The sequence below is a fragment of the Theropithecus gelada genome, chromosome 2, assembly GCF_003255815.1.
Source record: "Theropithecus gelada isolate Dixy chromosome 2, Tgel_1.0, whole genome shotgun sequence".
Taxonomy (NCBI): domain Eukaryota; kingdom Metazoa; phylum Chordata; class Mammalia; order Primates; family Cercopithecidae; genus Theropithecus; species Theropithecus gelada.
The window spans coordinates 69,989,092-70,011,124 of record NC_037669.1 but is presented as its reverse complement, the minus strand read 5'-3'; the positions used below and the strand labels follow the sequence as shown (position 1 = coordinate 70,011,124).

Below are 22,033 nucleotides of genomic sequence, written 5' to 3'. Positions count from 1 at the left end.
AAAGCTTGTCCAGTAATTAGGTACTAGGGAATCACATATACAAAAAATTTCCAGATGTTCTAATTGTTAGTTGATAACATTTTTATGTGACATGTAAGCATTCTTTCATTATTAGACTTAAAATACTGTACCCGCAGCCGGGCACAGTGGCTCACACCTGTAATCCCAGCACTTTGGGAGGCCGAGGTGGGCAGATCACGAGGTCAAGAGATCACGACCATCCTGGCTAATACGGTGAAACCCTGTCTCTACTAAAAATACAGAAAAAAAAATTAGCCAGGCATGGTGGCGGATGCCTGTAGTCCCAGCTACTTGGGAGGCTGAGGCAGGAAAATGGCATAAACTCAGGAGGCGAAGCTTGCAGTGAGCTGAGATGGTGCCACTGCACTCCAGTCTGGGCAACAGAGCAAGACTCCATGCCCCCCAAAAAAAAGAAAAAAAAGAAAAAGAAAATAATTGATTATATTTGAAGAAAGTCATTAAAATACATGTAATATAGTTCCAATACACTGATTTAAAGGCATATATATTTAATTTTTAAATATACTTTCAAAGCTATTATGGACAGTTCCACAGTCCAGGTGGTCAATTTCTTCCTATCCAAGTTGGAAAGCACTTGAAAGATACAGGATTCAAAAGAAACCTTTGTTAATTTTTAACACTTTCTTTTTCCTTCCTTAGGATCTTGTTTTGGCCTAGCAGATCGAGCAAATTGAACCACCATGGGTTTTCCAAAAAGCACATATCCATTAGCTTCCTTTAAGGCTTTTGCTGCTGCTTTTTCCTTAGGAAGTGTAGTGAAAGCTTGTCCTTTCATACGACCTTCTTTCATCAAACGTATATCAAACGTGATCCACTGTGTTTCTGATGAAAAGTCAACATATCTTCCAAAAATATACTTAAGGTCCTTTTCTTGAACATGTCTAGCTAAATTCTTTACATAAATTCTACATTTTTGTTCACCAGGTTCATAACTTCTGAAAACTGAAAGTGTTTCCATTTCTTCTCTAGAAATTCTGTCCTTTTCCAGTTCCCTTCTAGAAACACATTCTGATGGCATTTCATCAGAGTCTTCTTTAATCTCCTGTGTGATGTTCCAGTTAGGTTTGGGAAAGATTTTTCCAAATCCTATATTGGATGCATCAACTTCAGTAGCAGGTAAATCATAGTTTTTTTCTCACAATTTTGTTTCTTCTCTAAATCTTTCTTAAATGCAGCTGGCATGTCGGTAGATACATGGAATTCAATTCTTTTATTACCTACAGGTTGTGGTTGGTCAAATACATCTGAAGGTAACAGCACTGGATGTAAACTGCTGTGTGAAGGACACAAAAGTGTGCTCAACATATCCTTTAATTTTCTCTTTTTTTTTCACATGGTGCTGCTTTATTGTTTTGGGTCTTTTGAGCTGAAGATTTGCTAGTTCCATTGGTTTGTTCATTCTCTGTCAGTCCCTCATCATCACTGCTTTCATATTCTAATTCTTCATTAGATAATTCCTCATCATCATCTGGCCAAAGAGGTTCCTCAGGTGGCTGAGGAGATGTGGGTGGAAGAGGTGCATGCAATGGCATATGGTCTTCATACATGGGAGGTCGCACAGTAATTGGTCTAAAAGGTGTGGGCAAATTCATTTTATTCATAAGACGAAGGACCTGTACATAGAACTTAGGCATGCTTGCCAAAGCATTTACTCTGTTTGCTAGGATTGTGCTGGAAGGTGGTGGATACATATATTTGAGGCATGAATTAGGAAAAGTCAGCCCATGGTTTGGTGCAATTCCATTTTCTACTGTTAAATAACCAAGTTCTTTCATTTCTTTATCATCTTTGACAGGGTCATCAGAATTTTTTTTTTTTTTGAGACTGAAGTGGGACCTGGGGAGTGAGCTTGGTCTTTCTCTTTTGCAAATTCAACGACTGATGGAGTCTTGTCAATGCCTTTATAGCTGCTTTTTAGAGAATGTGGCAAAAGCTGCATGTTTCAGCTGCCCCTTATCTGACAGGACATGTACCAACTGTGCCTTGAAGTACTTCAGCAAGTCCTCTTTCTCAAGAACTCAGTGGTCAGCTCAGCTGGCAGGTGCCTCACCAGAAGGGTTTGGTCGCCCCGAGGCAGGGAAAGTGAGGAGGAGCTTGTACATCCCCTTGATGTTGCAAACAGCTGCTAGAGAGCTGCCATTTTCAAGCAAAAATTGGCCCAGAGATGTGTGGGACTCACTGTTTTATATGTCAAGATTAATTGTGGAAAGCTGGGCAAAGCTAAAAAGTTAGGTGTTTTTTGTTTTTTTTTTTTTTTTTTTCTTTTTTGAGATGAAATCTTGCTCTGTTGCCTAGGCTGGAGTGCAGTGGCACAGTCTCTGCTCACAGCAACCTCCGATCCTCCTGGGAGGATCAAGTGATCCTCCCGCCTCAGCCTCCCTAGTAGCTGGGATTACAAGCATGTGCCAGAATGCTGACTAATTTTTGTATTTTTAGTAGAGATGAGGTTTCACCATGTTGGCCAGGCTGGTCTTGAACTCCTGACTTCGCCTGATCTGCCTGCCTCAGCCTTCCAAAGTACTGGGATTATAGGAGTTAGCCACTGTGCCTGGCCAAAATTAGGCTTTTAATCAAATAAAATTAAGTGTAACATTTTGAACTGTCCAAGATGGATAGCATATATTATACTTTGTGAATGAATGTTTTAAATTATGACAAAGGCTGTACCACTTAAGAGTGTGGGCTTCTGTATTTCAGAGAAATTGGTATCTAATGCAAAGCTTTCCAAATAATGATATAAGATATCATTTACTTTTTTTACTCCAAAAGGAAGAATAACATGTTTATATCCATACTTTATTGTCACTATTATTATTTTCAACTTTCAGAATCCTCTTACTACATTCTTCCTTCTAGGGAAGACATCGGTACAATCCCCAGCAAACAGCAGCCCAAGGGTTGCTTATCAGGGTCAGGATCATAAACTGTCAGAACTTAATGAGTCCCTGGTGCTGGATGGCAGACAAGAGGCCATATGTTTTCATTCTCCACACCTAAACTCTAGGCAGACCAGGGAAGTTGATAATGGCTCCATTTCCTATCCTACTACCGATGAGATAGAGGATCTCATGTCTTCGAAAAAATTATTTTTATTAACAATATAGATGGAAGCTTCTAGGATTGATCAGCCTCTGTAAGTGGAATGACTCCTATTTGCCATACTAAATTAGTCCATGCCCCACATTTTGTTTTATTTTTTTGAGACAAAGTCTTGCTCTGTCGCCCAGGCTGGAGTGCAGCGGTGTGATCTCGGCTCACTGCAACTTCTGCCTCCCGGGTTAAAGCTATTCTTGTGCCTCAGCCTCCCAAGTAGCTGGGACTACAGGCACATGCTGGCATGCTCGGCTAATTTTTGTATTTTTAGTAGAGATGAGATTTCACCATGTTGGCCAAGCTGGTGGCTAACTCCTGACCTAAAGTAATCCGCCTGCTTTGGCCTCCCAAAGTGCTGGGATTACCTCATGAGCCACTGTGCCCAACCATGCCCCATATTTTGTAGATGATAGTTCATACTCTGGAGTACAAGGATTAGTAAGGACCAGAATAAGGATAACGTTCCTGGGTCAGGCATCATTTTACAGTTCACATGTTGAATGAATGGAATAGCCCGCAGAAGTTGGTAAGATGAAAGGAAATAGCGTAAAGTGATTTAAATGTATCTGGGGGAACATCCCTCTTCCTGTTCCCAGTTTCTAGGCATTCTTGCCTTCCTGCTGATCCTGACATTTGGAGTGCTGCAGTAAGTCACTCCATCTAAGACTGTCTACCCAAGAAGTGCCTCAATTCCCCTTATTCCTCTCCCAAACCAAAACTACCATTTCTCCATCTGAATAATTGCCAAGAATGTGTATATTACTGATAAGTTCACTCTGACAGTCCCTGAATGTTCCAATAAATACTAGTCCAACCAGAAAAATAAAAATGAGTTTCAAGGTTAAATATATACTTCACAGACCCTTCTTGGAGATTCCCAACAAATATTAGCTCTGAAAAGTACCAGGGCAAGTTGAATATTTTAAACCATTTCATATTTTTAAAGGTAGCCTGATAATTCAAAAGACAACAATTGAAATAGGGACTCTCATGATTGGAATAAAGACATCATATGATTAGGGGAGATTTCCCTATCTCTCCTCTTTCAGGAATTTTTTTCTCTTATTTTAGAAACTCTTATTTGAAAGGTTGCCCTTTCTTTTTCATCTTTCAATTGTCTAACTCTTTAAGAAAGGGAACCAATCCTTGGCTATGCTTTGGGGGTGACATGAGGCTGAGAGGTCCAGACAAGGAATTCTTTTCAATTAGGAGCAAGATAAGAAGCATTTGGGGCATGAAATTAACATTGTGGTTTATTACTAATGATGTCTATTAATAACCCTCAGTATCTCTCTTAAACATTTTCGCCTGGTATATCTGGTAGTGCAGGAAAGTGAAAAGTATTAAAAATGTAGAGAATTTATAGCAGTGTAGAAAGTAATATTTCATGGGGTAGGTAAATATAGTAATTTTCAATTCTAAAAACTGCCTTATAAGGTTTATGTAAGCATCAAATGCATATAAATCTTTAACACCCGGTCTGGCACCAATAAATATTTTCTATTAAAAATAACAGAAAAGAGCAATTTCTTTTCACATTTATTGGATACTGGGATTATATGTATCTGGCCTGTGTCTCTATCTACTGATTTAACATTTTGATAAAAGTAACCTCTTTTGTAACTGATGAGCTTTCCAAGTGGTCAAACTGTGTGGTTATCAAATGTGACTGAATTTTCTGTTAAATAATGGACATTTATTAAGTACTTACTGTGTTCCAGGTTTCATTTTAAGCTTTTCGACATATATCCATTTCATTTCCATAACAACCTTAAAAGATAAACATTGTTATGATTGTACTCATTTCCCAGATGAGGATAGTGATGTTTAAGCAAAATTAAGTAAACATCAGATAAACAGCAATTGGTGGAAAACATCTGAGCATCTTTTAAAATAAATGAGTGATAGTATATTTTTGACATGGAAACAACCTTAGGGATGGCCTATTTTAAATATATCTTTCATAAATAAGAGTGATGAGGCCTACAAAGGGATTGAATCTTATTCTTGATGACCCAGTTGGTAGTCAGACTCAGATCTTTCATCCAGCGAGTGCATTTTATGCAATGATCCTGGGACTGCTTATAGATTATAGTCTATAGATATGAAGCTAACCCTAATTAAACATATCTCTGAGCTAGTTGCAGCAGATTGTATTTTCCATAATGAATGAATCTATAGCTATAGCTATTTATTCCATCCCACATTCTCTTTTTAAAATATGATATGGACACTGTTCCATCAAGAGATGGGGTCTGTGTTCTGCCACTTTGAAAATGATTAGACTTTATTTTATTTTACTTTAAAACATTATTTATTTAATGTTACATATGTAAGCTGGACAACATGATGTTTTGATATACTTTATACATAGAGAAATGGTTACTATACTCGAGCAAATTAACACATCCATTATGTTACAGAGAAGTAACCCTTTGTGTGTGTGTGGTAAGAGCCCCTCTAATCAATGGAATGGCAATGTACACCTGTTTGAATTTTAGAACTGTGGTGAAACAGTGATGACAGTCTGTCTCCCATGCCCACTCTTTATGAAGAGGGCTGTACTTAGCAGGGAGTCTATGGCTGTCCCACCATTAAATGTTGAATGTTTCTGGAATAGATAAATTGTCTCATCGATTAACAATCTTAAGATGGAGAGGAATATAGTTGAGCAGCTATAAGTCAAAGAATTGCATCTGAAGAGCCACATCTGTACCTGGACCTGAGGTGACTGTGGCAACAAGATCGTGGACTTTGGGCTGATTCTGCAATAAGACTTGAGGGTTTCAAGAGAGGAATGGTATATTTTGCATGTGCTAGGGTTGTGAATTACTGTGGCCAGAAGCAAAGTGTGGCAGATGGCATTTCCAAAGTTGGCCATACAAATATACATCCCATGCTGTATGCTATTCTTACAACGTGATAATGACATTTCTTTGTTCCCTCTGCTTGAAACTGGATGTAACTTGGTAACTGTCCTGAGCTATAGAATGCAATGGAGGTGGCACTGGGTGACTTCTGAAGTTAGCACATCAAAGGTGATGTGGCTTCTGCTTGGCCTTCACTCCCTCTTGGGATGTAGACCTGTGGAACCAAACCCAGTTATCATGTTTTGAGGAAGCCCAGGCCACATGGAGAAGCCAGGTGAACATGTTCTAGCCAACACCTTCAACTAGGTTCTCAGCCAATAGCTAACAAAACCATGCAGGTGGATGAACTTTTAGATGATCAAGCCCTCGGTCTTCAAGGACTCTAAAGACTTCAAAGATTTTTAGGCCTCCATCTCAGACCTCACATATCATGGAGCATAGACATGCTATTCTCTCTGTGCTCTGTCCAAGTTCCTGACCTACAAAATCTGTGAGTACAATAACTGGTTGTTTTATGCCACTAGGTTTGGGGATAGTTTATTACTCAACTATATTAAATGAAACTCTGGTCAGTTAAGAATGGTATTGACTGCCCAAATAAGTATATAACCATTGATTGGTTACCACTGGTATAAAATAGGGTCTTTTGACTGCAAGTAACAGAAACTTAACTCAAGCCAGTTTTAAAGATAGAAGATATATTATCTCACTTAACAGCCCAGAAATCAGACGAGCTTTATGTCTGGTATTCTGAGTGGCTCAGCGATACCATTGAGGAAATCAGACGCTTTGAATTCATAGAGCATTCTCAGGATAGCATTATTTTAGCCTAAAAGCAGGATGCTTTTGAAAGTTAGTTGCAAGTGTCCTATACAGTCACAATTATGTCTAGAAGAAAGAGTCTTCTGTGGTTCTTTCTTAGGAGTAGAAAATTTGCTTAGCAACAACCCCCCCACCCCATGAGGTTTTCCCTGCTATCTCATTGTCAGCTGAAAATTCTTATTTACTAGACTATGAAATGAACATGATTGGCTCAACCAGTTGTCTGGGGCAGGGTGAATACTGGGAAGTTACCTTCATATCCATTATTTCCTTCTCTTATTTATCTTACTCCAACATGAACAGGAATAACAGAGTTTGGTTAATGCAAGGCAATAGAATTTGCAATTAAAAAAATTAGACAGAGGGTCCCGCTCTGTTGCTGGGGCCCAGTGGCATGATCATGGCTCATTGCAACCTCAACCTCCTGAACTCAAAGGATTCTCCCACCTCTGCTTCCTGAGGACCTGGGACTATAGGCATACCCCACCACACCCAGATAAGTTTTTAAAATTTTTTTTTAGTAGAGGTAGGGTCTCACTAAATTGCTGGTCTCAAACTCCTGAACCCAATTCATCCACCCACCTCAGCCTCCCAAAGTGTTGGGATTACAGATGTGAGACGCTATGCACGGTCAGGATTTGCAATTCTTGACCATGCTTACAAGTAGCCTACCTATAATCAGATCTAGAGAATAAATAGGAGATGACATTGAGAAATAAAAATAAAATTCCGAGCTTCCCAGCGAACTGAAAGAACCGCCTCTTGGCCAAGGGGACCCTAGAGAAACCTTAAAAATTGAGTTCTTAGCCATGGCAGGGTGGGAAGTCAGACACACCTCGTTATATCCCCTCCCTCACTAAACACCGTTAGGCTTTCTTCCCTAAGGGTTAAACAAAACCAGTGCTTTTGAAAGACTGGGTCCTCCACTGATATCAACCAACTGCCTGATGCTGCCCCTCCTTTTTGTGACTTCAATACAGCAGCCAACCAGCATTTCTTCCTGATAAAAGACCGTTGACCATGGGGTGGTTTTGGACAGTCTTTGAAGGCTATGCACAGAGGGCCTTTGTGTCCTCTGCTTCACATTTGGCCTTATAGGGCCTAATTGTAATACATTTAAATGTTAAGTCTCCACCCCAAAGTGAACATGAGCTACATGTTGTGTACATGTTAGCCTACTACACATGCCCATGCCTCCCCTTCACAAATGTTCACAGCTCCTCCTATAATCTGTGGGATATGTGTATTTGGCCACTCCTATCAACATATATCCTTGTCTTATTCTTCTCAACCTCAAGGTGCCTGTTTTTGGCTTCTGGTGGGAAGCTACATTTTCCAGCCTGTCAGAATGGCCATCCTGCAGGCTGCAACCCTTTATGAGAAATAAAACTCTCCTTTCCAAATTTAGGAACCTTGGGTTGGGTGTGGTGCCTCATGCCTATAATCCCAGCACTTTCAGAGGCCAAGGCAGGTGGATCCCTTGAGCTCAGGAGTTCGAGATCAGCCTGGGCAACATGATGAGACCCTATCTCTAAAACAAACAAACAAACAAAGAAAAACAACAATGTATGAACGTTGTCATTCTTCAGTTGACAGTGTGCAATGTTTGAAATTTCTTTAAAGATGAGCTTTGTAAGGCAGATCTTATAAAGGCAAATGTACATTCCCATCGCTGACTTAGACATGAGAGTTTGCTACCAGGTGAATGGTGTCTGTTAATGGTCTCACCTGTGAATAAGTGAGAGAAACAAGTATATAGGGCACTGTGATATTGTGATTATAATATTATATTACAAGAAATATATCCTCCCAACCCCCATTTTCTAGTACACAGCTTCTACAATCTCTGGAATCTCTGAAGTGATATGTCCTTTTACATGCTGATGAGATGACTAATGGCTGGTGGCCCCTAGATAGCCTCAGGGTAGGGGCTGGTTTCTAGGGGAACCAATCATGTGATTAGAAAGTTGTAACTTTCAGCCCCACTTCCTGACTGAAGGTTGAGTTGATTACCAATGGCTGATGATTTAATCAATCACACCTGCATAAGGAAGCCTTGACAGGGTTCAGAGAGCTTCCGAGCTGCTGAGCACATGCAGGATGACCTGCTGGAGAAGGTATGGACACTCTGCCCCCGTCTCCCATGTCTTGCCCTAAGTATCTCTTCTGTTTGGCTGTTTCTGAGTTGCATCCTTTTATAATAGACCATAAATGTAAGTAACATGTTTCCCAGAGTTCAATGAGCCATTCTGACAAATGATTGAGCCCAAGGGGAGGTTTTGGGAATCCTTCAATTTATAGCTGACACCAGTTAGAAGCACAGGTCACAGTCCGGGGCTTGTGACTGGTATCTGAAGTGAGGGCAGTCTTGTGGGACTGAGCTTTTAACCTGTGGGGTCTGACACTGTCTCCACATAGATAGTCTCAAAATTGGCTTAAGTTGTAGGGCACAATTGAGCTAAATTTTAGGCAGTTGGTGTCTGTCAAAGAATTGGTGTGTACTGAGGGAGTGTGAGTAAAGAGAGGAAAAACAGTTGTTTTTTCCTTACTCAGTCATAAATATATGATCCACATGTTAATTGATTTTCTGAGGTATAGCAGGTGGGAATCTAGGCTTTGGGTTCAGACCGATGTGAGTTTCCTCATCTGTAAAGTGAAGATAATATTTTCTACCTTGCTAGGTGGTTGTAAGATTAAATGAAATGGGCCAGGTGCAGGGGCTCACACCCAGCCCTTTGTGAGGCTGAGGTGGGGGGATCACGAGGCCAGGAGTTGGAGACCAGTCTGGCCAACATGGTGGAACTTCGTCTCTACTAAAAATACACACACAAAATTAGCTGGGCATGGTGGCAGGTGCCTGTAATCCCAGCTACTTGGGAGGCTGAGGCAGGAGAATTGTTTGAATCCAGGAGGCGGAGGTTGCAGTGAACTGAGATTGTGCCATTGCACTCCAGCCTGGGTGACAGGATGAGACTCTGTCTTAAAAAAAAAAAAAAAAAAAAGATTAAATGAAATGATGTATGTGAAGAAGTGTGTGCCCAGTAGTGTTCCTGATATGTAGAAAGTACTCAATAAATAATTTTTTTTTACTTTTTTTTTTTTTTTAAATACAAAGTACTCGTCATGACCTATGAATTGGAGAAAAGTTTTAAGTACTACATGGAGGTGTCCTTGCATTTCAAGTGTTTTTGTTGACTACAGTTGCAATGATACCATATTTGCCAACCAAATAAAATATTTCCCAATGGATATATACTGAAAGTAACAAACGAATAAAATGTAAACATATGACTTAACTTGCATGCTTTACATACAAGCATAGTTATATTTAGCTTAAGACATAATAAGGTATTTCATTCTTTAAATGTATATGACCTAACAATATATTACAGTGTATAATTTAATCTCAATAAAATAGAAAAGCATTTTTATGACATATTTCTAATTCATTGTTATTTTATTATTTATACATATGATACATATTTATTTCTAAAACAAATATATCTCTTTGGCCACCTATTTTATTTTCTTAGGATACAGGCGGTACATTACTCATGAATGGCAGTGTGTGTCAGTTATTTATCTTTCCAAAGTATCTAAAAGTGAATGAAGCTTGAATTGGGCAAGGAAGTATCATAAATTAAAAAGTGAATCTCTAAGAAATGCTGGAAAAAGGTTTGAATAAAATTAAAGTACATTTTGCCATAAAATGTAACTCTCAAAGTGGCATGAACCCAAATATGAATTAGAATTGAATTGAATTTGTATTTTTATCTGCACTAAAGAATCATTTTGAAATCATTGATCTTGGCCAGCTTAAATCTTTATTTTTCTGATAACATGTCAATCAGGTATAAAGGTGGTGAGAGACAATTTAAGCGTGTGCATTTATTTGTCAATAAAATGTGTGCTCTATCGGTTTTTTCTCAGTTGCATTGTTTTATCATGTCAGTATTTCATAAGATTATATGACTGACTAATGGGAATAGCTATTACCACTGTTGATGTACTTTGAAAATAGCAATCTATATTTTATGGACCAGAAAGAGACAAAATCTGTACCTTTGACCTTATTGAACATAAAAGTAAGTTAATGTAAATGAAATTTATCTATTATTTCACCTATTCACAATTAGCTTCTTATAGCCTCAGGAATAAACATTATAATGGGTTACTTACCCTTTTTGGGTTTGTAAGAATGACTTATGAATCTCAAAATTCTTCCAAAGGCAATTTAGGGAACAGAAATACCTTAATGCAAGCCAGAAGAAAACAGACAATGGGCATTTTTGCGTAAGTCTTTTTCTCATTAAAGTGACTGATTCATATTTGCTGTGGACATCACAGATAAAAATACATAAGCCAAAGGAAAGCAATCCTGTTCAATCTAAATGTCCAGAGACACCCATGGTTAATATCAGTGCATATATCCTTCTTGTCTTTTTTCCATACCTAAAATTCCTTTTCCAAAAATATATTCTATATGTTATGTAATAACCTGATACTTTACCAAATGAAATTCTGTACTTTCTATGTTATGTATACACTTTGTCAAGAAACTAATAAGTTAAAACAGTTCATTTTTACTATACCGTTTTTCTCCATCTAATGCTTTGCTTCTTGTGTTTAATCACTTGAGCATGTGGCTTATGCAGCTAGGTAATTTGCTTTTATAAAATATCCTGTGTTCTCTAAGTGTTTTTTTTTTTTTTTTTGCACTGATTCGTCAGTTGTTATAGTTGAGTTGTAGTTTAAATATACTTTCAATATAATGTAAAGGTTTTTTCCTGCAATACATCTCCACACCAAATTGGAATATTTTAATCAGATTTTTATTTGTAAAATATGGTTAATTGTTAGATTTAAGGCCATGCCCATAGCTATCTTGGTGAATATGTCTGGGGAATGTGTGCAGTAGCCAGCTTCCAAGATGGTGCCCAATGATTCTTGCTTCCTGGTATTCACACCCTCGTGTAGTCCCCTCTCACGCTAAATAGAACTGAGCTGTTCACCAGAAAGTTATTGTGGATGTGTGACTCCCAAGTCTAGGCTATGAAAGGCATTATAGCTTGCTTCTACCTTCCTCTCTTTTGTACCCTCATCCTGGGGGAAGCCAGCTGCTATGACATGAGTACATTGAGTGGATCTATGGAGGGGTCCATGTGTCAAGGAACTGAGGCCTTTGCCAATAGCCATCTGAGTGAACTACTTGGAAATGAATCCTCTGGCCCCAGTCAAGCCTTCAAATGATTGCAGCCCTGGCTGACAGCTTGTCTGTGCCTCTTGAGAGACTGTGAGCCAGAACCAACAGCTGAACGGCTCCTGAATTCTTGATGTACAGAAACTGTGTGAGATAGTAAATGTTTACTTTTTGCTCCAGGCCTTTAAATTTTGGGGGAGTAATTGGCCATGCAGTAATAGATAGCTGGTATAAACTGAAAGCAGAGACATGTATTAAGTATTTTCTGAAATAAAACTAGCTTAGGAGAATACTGTATTTTATCAAGAGCTCAGATAAGGTTTAACTATTTATGCTTACTAATGCAAAATGTAGAATTTGAAGGGTAACAAACAATATCTTCAACTTAAGACATTTTATGTCATTGAAATTTTGTTTTGGTCTAAGTTTTTCTCATTAGTTTTTATACTTATGATCAACAGAAATCATATTCAAAGGAAATAAACAATAATATCAATATTTCAGTAAGAGTCTTTATGTGTACATAATAAAACTTTTTTGAAATTTATGTACCTTTTATTTTATCACAATATTATGAGTCATACATAATTGCTGTCATCCAGGAAACCCACAGACAAAAAACCAAAAGCTACAAATTTTTCTTTTTTGTCTCCCATCTTATGTCCATTGGTAACAGGTTAGATAAACAGTTTGGTGTGTATCCTTCCATAGCCCTTTGGTCGTATAGAATTAGGTAAACATATAAACTTAATAATTTTGCCTTTTTTACAAATGCAAAATAATGCTCTACATACTACTCAGCAATATATTGTTTAGAGAAAGTATGTACAATACAGATAGGTCTAATTTATTTTAAAATAACTCCTTGATAGTTTATAACAGGGGTTAGCAAACTATGGCTTATGGACTGAGTTTGTCCTGTTGCCTATTTTTATATATTATGAGCTAAGAATGGTGTTTACATTTTTGAATGATTGGGGGAAAATTAGAAGAATAGTATTTCTTGATGTGAAAATTATATGAAATTGAAATCACAGTGTCCATACAAAAAGTCTTATTGGGACATAATCATGCTCATTTTTTTACATACTGTCTGAACTCGCTCGAGTAGCTGCAACAGGAATATTGCAAAACCTAAAATATTTCCTTTCTGGCTCTTTACAGAAAACATTTGCCAATTCCCAGTCTACACTCGCACTGTCCAATAGAAATACAATGCAAACCACAAGTGTAATTCTAAGTTTTCTAATGGCCACAGTTTTTAAAAAGTAAAATAAATAGGAATAATTAATTTTAACATTTTTGTTTTAGTTAACTAGAGCATTATCATTTCATCATGTACTTAATATAAAACATTATTGAAATTTTTTTGCACACTTATTTTTTTACTGTAAGTCTCTAATCTCCAGTATAGATTTTGCACTTCTAGCACATCTGGGATAGCCACATTTCAGATGTGACTAGTGACTACTGTATTGGGCACTGTAGTTCTGTAGTGCAGATATGTCACAACTTTTTAATATATAGCTTGCTAATATACATTCATGTTGTTCCGAGTTGCTATTGTCATTATAAGCATGGCTATCCTTATAAATATTTATTTCTAAGAAATATAGAGTCCCAGAAGAGGAGTTACTGAATAAAAGACGTGCACTATTAATTTTAATAGATACAAGACATTTGTTTTGGGGATGAGATTCAAATGCAAAAGCATGCTGGCTGTAGTTTGTCACAAGAAGTTGTTTGTTTTGTGTTCTCTATAGAAGAAATAACATTTTCATTGGCACTTTAAAATCTGTATTAAATGAAATCCCCATTTTTTGTTTGTTTGTTTGGTAACTAGCTTAGTCTGTGCTGGCTGCTATAACAAAGCTATCATAAAACTGGGTAATGTATAAACAACAGAAATTGTTTTCTCACGGTTCTGGAGGCTGGGAAGTCCAAGATCAAGGCACTGGCAGATTCAGAGACCCACTTCTTAGGTGGCTGTTTTTTCCCTGTAACCTCACGTGGCAGAAGAGGTGAGAGATGTCTCTAGAGTCTTTTTTGTAATCCCATTCATGAGGGCTTTGCTCTTATGTCCTAATCACTTAGCAAAGTCCCTACATTTTAATACTATCACCTAGGTGGCTAGAATTTTAATATATGAAATCACGGGGGGTCATAAAAATTTAGTTAATTGCATTCTGCTCTTGTTCCCCCCAAATACATGTCTTTCTCACACACAAGATACATTCAGGTCATATCAATAGCCCCCAAAGTCTTATCTTATTCTAGCATCAACTTAAATGTTTAAAGTCCAAAGTCTTATCTAAGTATCATCTAAATTAGATATGAGTGAGACTCAAGGTATGATTCATTCTGAATCATATTGCTCTTTGGCTGTGAATCCATGAAATCAAACATATGATGTGCTTCCAAAATATAATGGTGGGAGAGCAAACAACATTAAATCTAGAGTCTTTTTAATTGAAAAAAATTTTTATAGACAGGGTCTCACACTGTCACCCAGGCTGGAGTGAAGTGGTGCAATCATAGCTCACTATAACCTCAAATTCCTAGGCTCAAGTGACACTCCTGCCTTATTTGAAATTGTGTATATTAATACATTTTGATATATCTTCATTACAGAACTACACTGTTCAATACAGTAATCACTAACCACACTTGAAATGTGCTATTCCAGATGTTCTATAAGTATAAAATCCATACTGGATATCAGAGACTTAGTAAGAAAAATAAAATCTGAGTAGCTAGGACTACAGACACATGACACCACTAACTTTTAAATTTTTTGTAGAAATAGGGTCTTGCTCTATTGTCCAGGCTGGTCTTGAATTCCTGGCCTCAAGTTATCCTCCCACCTTGGCCTCCTAAGGTGTTGGGATTATAGGTATGAGCTACCACACCCAACCAAACCTTAAGTCTTGAGAATAATTTTCTTTGGCTTAATGCTCTGCACTCCAGAACCACTGGGACAGTGGTACTGTCTTCAGGACCCACTGTGGTTGCAGCCCCATGCCCATGACTCTGGGTATCCTACCCTGTGGCTTTGCTGGGCATTGTCCTTGTTGGGGCTCCTTGCAATGGCTTTTCCTCACAGACAGCGCTCTGTCTGGGTCCTGTGGCTCTTTGGGGCATAATTTGAAATCTAGGTGGAAGCAGCCATGCTTCTACAGCTTTGCTGGGTGCAGCACATGGAGTGATTGAGGAGCATGGTTATGGAGTTTGGGGTAAGGAAGCCCGTGATGTGATGTGCTAAACAGTAGTGGCCCCTCATTTGAAATTGCTCGGCCCCCTGGACATTTGAATTCTTGTCCTGTGATTGTAAGTATAGCCTTGATGTTCTCCAAAATGTCTTTTCAGTCATTCTTCCATTGTATTGGACGATAGAGTGTGCAATACATCTTATTTGGACTTCTATTTAGATGACTGACTAATCTCCCCATTGTCCTGATGAATAGCACCTGGTTCCCATTGAGATAGCCGATCCATGCTAATTTCCTTATCAGATTTGGTCACACCCTTCATGTTCTCTTCTATACAGGCTTTCTCATTTTTTTTCTAATATGGATAGGCTGAGAATTGTCTAAATCTTTAAGTTCTGCTTCCCTTTTGATTAATAATTATTCTGTGAGTCATTTCTCTCCACTCACACTTCACAAGGAGCAATCAAGAGAAGCCAACTGCACTTTCAACACTGCTTAAAACTTTCCTCAGCTGACAAGTCCTTCTTGATTCTGAAGTGGATTAGGTGCCGCTGTTGCAGGTTGAGTGTGTTGAATTCAGAACCATAGCCAGACGTGGAACTGGAAGATGAGTGAAAGATGCTGACCAGGTCCGAAGATCTCATGGAGGAGGAAGAGCAAGAGGAGGAATTACTGGATCCCCTAACAACAGAAAGAGAGCAATGCAAGCAGCTGGAGAAATGTGTAAAGGCCAGGAGCGGCTAGAGCTCTGTGATGAGTGTGTATCCTTTCAGTCACAAAGAAGAGGATGGTATGGAGGAGCTCTTGGACTTTTTGCATGCAAGGGACCACTGAGTGACCCACAAACTCTTTAACAGCTTGAAATAAATGTACAGACATATTTACTTCAGCCTTCATCACCTCAGCATTAAGGATCTTTCCTTATGGTTTTGAATATGCCATTTGCTTCTAATTTGTGTAACTGTAAGTTTATACGAACCTCATGGATTTTGGCTTAGACAAGTAACTTCTATGTAATTAGCAGTGATTCTATCTTAATAAAGTTCTGTGATCTATGAAAACAAGATTTCCTCAACCAAATATACAATTTCATTGCTCACAAATTCAACCTTCCACAAAACACTAGAACATGAACACAATTCAATCAAGTCATCTTCCAGTTTATAATGAGAATTGCCTTTCCTCCATTGCCCAATGACACGTTCCTCATTTCCATCTGAGTCCTCATCGGAATGGCCTTTATTGTCTGTATTTCAACCAATGTTCTGTTCATGACCACTTGGGAATTCTCTAAGAAGACTGAGGTTTTCTCTACAGCAAACTTTCCTCCTTTCTCTCTGGGACCTCATCAGAATTGCCCTTCATGGGACATTCATGGCAATGTAGGCTTTTTAAAATTTTTTAATTTTTAATTTTTTTTTCTAGCATGAACCTCGAAACTCTTCCAGCCTATACCCATTACCCAATTCCAAAGCTGCTTCCACATTTCTAGGCATTTGTTACAGCAACATGCCCACTTTTTGATACAAAAATCTGTGTTAGGGTTCTTCAGAGAAAAAGAACTAATAAGATATATGTATATATAAAATATTTATTATGAAAATTGGCTCACACAATCATGAGGCTGAGGAGTCCCATGACCTGCCATCTGCAAGCTGTAGGCCCAAGGAAGTCAATGGTATAAGTCCCAGTTTGAGCCTGAGGGTCTGAGAACCAGGAGTACCAATGTCCAAGGGCAGGAGAAGATGAATGTCCCAGCTCTAACAAAGACAGCAAATTTGCCTTTCCCCCAGCTTTGTGTTCTATTTGGGCCCTCAACAGATTGGATGATGCCCACCCATGTTGATAAGTGATCTTTACTCATTCTACTGATTCAAATGCTAATCTCTTCTGAAAACACTCTCATAGATACCCCCAGAAATAATGTTTACCTGCCACCGTTCATCCCTTATTAGTTCAGTCAAGTTGACACATAAAGTTAACCATCACAGTAACCAATTTCAGTAGTAAAAATAGTGTATGTTTTTAAATGCCTTACGTTTCCCAAACAGTTTCAAACATATTATTTCCCATGATCCTTTGTCAACCTTGTGTAGGATTGTTTTCTGTTTTTTTCCCCTTATTTCATAGCTGAAGACACTGAAACTCAGAGATGTTAAGTGACCTCCCTGAAGACAATACACAGCTAAAAAGATAGAGCCAGGACACAGGATGAGTTCTGCATTAGAGTAAGATGTCCTTCCTAGTCATATGTTGCCTGTCTAGTTCATTTGTTAAACTATTAAAAAAGTAAACATACAAAAAAATGCTCAACATCACTAATGATCAGGGAAATGCAAATCAAAACCAAAAGGTGATACCACCTTACTCCTGCAAGAATGGCCATAATAAAAAAATGAAAAAATAATAGATGTCGGTGTGGATGCTGTGAATAGGGAACACTTCTACACTGGTGGTGGGAATGTAAACCAGTACAACCACTATGGAAAACAGTGTGGAGGTTCCCTAAAGAACTAAAAGTAGAACTACCATTTGATCCAGCAATCCCACTACTGGGCATCTACCCAGAAGAAAAGAAGTCATTATACGAAAAAGATACTTGCATATGCATGTTTGTAGCAGCACAATTCACAATTGCAAAAATGTGGAACCAACCCAAATGGCCATCAATCAACGAGTGGATAAAGAAACTGTGGTATATATATGTATATATATGATGGAATACTACTCAGACATAAAAAGGAATGAATTAATGGCATCTGCAGTGACCTGGATGAGACTGGAGACTGTCATTCTAAGTGAAGTAACTCAGGAATGGAAAACCAAATATCATACGTTCTCATTCATAAGTGGGAGCTAAGCTATGAGGATGCAAAAGCATAAGAATGACACAATGGACTTTGGGGACTCAGGGAAAAAGGGTGGGAAAGGGGTGAAGGATAAAAGACTACAAATTGGGTGCAGTGTATACTGCTTGGGTGACGGGTGCGCTAAAATCTCACAAATCACCACTAAAGAACTTACTCATGTAACCAAACACCACCAGTTCCCCAATAACCTATGGGAAAAAATCTGATAAAAAATAAATGTATTAATTTCATCAATCAAAAAATTTCTTCTTGGTATCTGTTGTGTGGGAAGCACTGTGCTCATTCTCAGGGTTTCAGAGTGAATAAGACCAGTGAGCTCCTGGCCCAGCCAAATCCTGAGGGATATAAAAGGTGGCAAATCTGTGAAGCACCCGTACAAAAGAAACATAATTCAATTGCTCTAAGCATACTTGAGTCCCTATTTCACAGAGAAGAAGCCTTTCATCTCATTAGAGGGATTGTGATCAAGTGATGATAAAAAAAAGACAAGGACTCAGAATGATCTCAGTTTGCCTTCTGAATGAACCACTTAAAGCCTGAAGCACTTTAAATCATTGAGACATTTAGCTTCTTTCAGGGATGAATGATCAGATGTATTTATGGGATTTCAGAATTTTAGACTTGTTGCTTGACCATTTGCTTTCCTAACTCCAAGCCCAATCAATTAAAATAATGGTCAAATGCAAGTATAGTTCTTGTAACTATACTTGTTAGAAGGTAACATAATTTCTCCATATGATGAAACATCTGGGCTTGGAATTCTGATGTACAACATCAGTCTTTCAACTGGCACTAGGAGAATCAAAGGCTTGAATTTTAGTGAAAAAAAAAAAAGCACACGAGACTTATAACTATCTTCTCCATAAGAAGAATCAGGGTATATGTGTGTGTGATGGCCAGTGGAGGTGGAATTATTTCAATTATGAAATGCCCAATAAGAAGTTGTTTTTTCATGTACCCATTCTCAATGCTTTCAGTTGTCTGGCCATCCCTCACCCTGCCAATCTACTCTCTGTTCTTCTCTACCTTGTTCCTGGCTCCAGGAGGTTCACCTTTGTGGGTCAATGCATGTCATCCTGTTGGGTTTGGCCAATGGGGGTTGCCAGCAGAGAGTAAGAGTATGGAAGGAGAGTGAAGTAACACCCCAGAAGTTTGCTGGGTGAGAGTAGAGGGTGTTCTCTTCTTCAACTACAGCTACTTTGGAAATCTTTCCTTCCCGGTAGTCCTTCAAGTCAAAGAGTGAGCTCCCTGCAGTTACTAGCATTGGTGTGTCTCACCGTTCTTTGTTGATTTCCCTGAACCCTGACCACATCTTTGTAAATAATTTCTTTTCAACTCCCCTCAACATTCCTTTGATGTAGCAACTGCTTTCTGCTGTCCTGTCAGGACAGCATATAATAAACCTCTTATTTTGTGAGAAGTTATTGTTTATTATTATTTGTAGACCTTTATAAGTACACAAGTGGCAGACCATCATTATGACTCTTGGAAAACATTTTTGAAGATAACGTTGGATTCCTATCAAAGTACACTTAGATATTGTTAAGCTGCTGGAGTATGCATTGTATGCTAACTATGCATTTAAAAACAGCTTTCCTTGGTAGAAGAACTCATCAAAAAATATTTGGAAAGGGCAATGACCTTTTGTAAAGACATCCCATTTAAATGTTTTATATTTTTACCTTGACTTTTTTTCATTAAACAATATGCATTATTTATTAATAAGGCCATTCACAGGGACAGGCAGCAAATTGGCAAATTGGCCTTTCCATCAAACTTTTAATGTTAACTTTATAATGAGTATGCTGAACTGCTATATATAAAATAATTCTCTCTCCCTTCTTTACCCATACAAAGAAAAACTATAGTAGGTCCCAGTGCTAGTGTGTATATACAAGGTATATTTCTTTCTGAATGCTTTTCTCATCTAAATTAATAAAATTCACCCCTTCCAATGCTGCTGTCATCAGATTCCCAAGTCCATTCATTAGAATTATGTATTTATGTATTTCAAGTTCATGTCTCCCCCTGTGGAATCCTGAACTTTATCTAAAATGTCCTCCAAAATATACTTAAGAAATAAAAATCTGATTATGTTACTGATATGGTTTGGCTCTGTGTCCCCATCCAAATCTCATCTTGTAGCTCCCATAATTCCCATGTGTTGTGGGAGGGACACAGTGGTAGATGACTGAATCACGGGGATAGGTCTTTCCCCTGCTGTTCCTGTGATAATGAATGGGTCTCACAAGATCTAAATGGTTTTTAAAATGGGAGTTTCCATGCACAAGCTCTCTCTTTGCCTGCTGCCATCCATGTAAGATGTGACTTGCTCCTCCTTGCCTCAGCCATGATTGTGAGACCTCCCCAGCTATGTGGAACTGTAAGTCCAATTAACCTCTTTCTTTTGTAAATTGCCCAGTCTCGGGTAGGTCTTTATCAGCAGTATCAAAACAGACTAATACAGTTACTGTCTGCTTAAATGTCTCTTTTTGCTCCCCATTGCCCACCAACTAATTCTTGGGGCCACACAAGTATGTTTAGAATCTGTTACCTATCTTTCTCCCTTTACCTCCTGCTTTGCTCCCTTCTTCTTCATTGTTACCCAGGACTGCTGCAGCCATAGAAAATCTCAGGTCACAGAAAATCCAGTGCTCTTATTATCCTCCAGATGCCCTCACATGCTGAATTCACCTAACAACAGAATTTCAAAATTCCTGAAACAAAAACTGACAGAAATGAAAGGTGACAGACAAGTCCACAATTGTAGCTGGAGATTTTAAACCTCCTCTTTAAGTAATTGACAGACCTAGCAGACAGCAAATCAGTAAGGCTGCAGAACTGAACAACACCATTAACCAACTGGAAACAAATTGATGTTCTTAAAACCCTCCATCAAAAACCAATGGAATAATAGCCTTTTCAAAGTATGTAGAGCATCTTCAGGACAGATCATATCCTGGGACATAAAACAAATCTTAGCACATTTAAAATAGTTAATCATTAAAAATGCTCTCTGAATACAATGTATAAAACCAGAAATCAATAAGAGAAAGATAACAGAAAAAAACTCCAAACGCTTGGAAATTAAGCAACACACTTCCAGATAATCCATAGGCCAAAGAGGAAATCTCGGGAAATTTGGAATATATTATGAACTAAACAAAAATAAAAACAAAACATAACAAAATTTGTGGGTTGTAGTTAAAACAGTACTTAAATGAAAATTTATAGCATTAGCTGCTTATGTTAGAAAAGAAGAAAGATCTCAAAGAAGTAATCTTACCTTCCACCTTAAGAAACTAGAAAAAAAAAAGAGAAATGTTAACCAAAATAAGCAGGAATAAGGAAATAATAAAGATATGAGAAATCAATGAAATTAAAAAAATAGAAATAAAATTTAAAAATAAAATTATCAAATGAAACTAAAAGTGGATTCCTTGAAACTATCAATAAAATTGATAATCCTGTAACAAAACTGACAAAGAAAAAAAGAGAAAAGACACAAATTCTTAACACCGGGAGTAAAATAGAGAGCATCACTATAGACATTAAAAGGATAATAAAGGAATACTACAAACAAAGCATACCAATTCAGCAAAATAACTTACCTTTTCCCCAAAAACTATAAACTTCCAAAGCTCACCCAGTACAAAGTGGGTAATTTCAATAATCTTATACTATTAAAGATATTGAATTGATAGATAAAAACTTTCTGAAAAAGAACTCTTCAGACCCAAATAATTTCACTGGATAATTCCACTAAACATTTAGAGGAGAAATAATCCTAATTATACCCAATCTTGAGAAGAGGAGAAAATACCTCCCGACATGTTTTGTGACACCAGAATGCCCCAATATTAAAATCAAAGACAGTACAAAAATAAAAAACAATAGGCAAATATCTGTCATGAACATAGACACAAA

At 37.9% G+C, this 22,033-nt stretch overlaps 2 pseudogenes; one reads left to right on the top strand and one right to left on the bottom strand.

Annotated features, from left to right (window-relative positions):
• Positions 1-451: 451 nt before the first annotated feature.
• Positions 452-2,182, bottom strand: LOC112619507 (annotated as a pseudogene).
• A 13,060-nt stretch (positions 2,183-15,242) lies between these two features.
• Positions 15,243-16,103, top strand: LOC112619320 (annotated as a pseudogene).
• Positions 16,104-22,033: the final 5,930 nt, after the last annotated feature.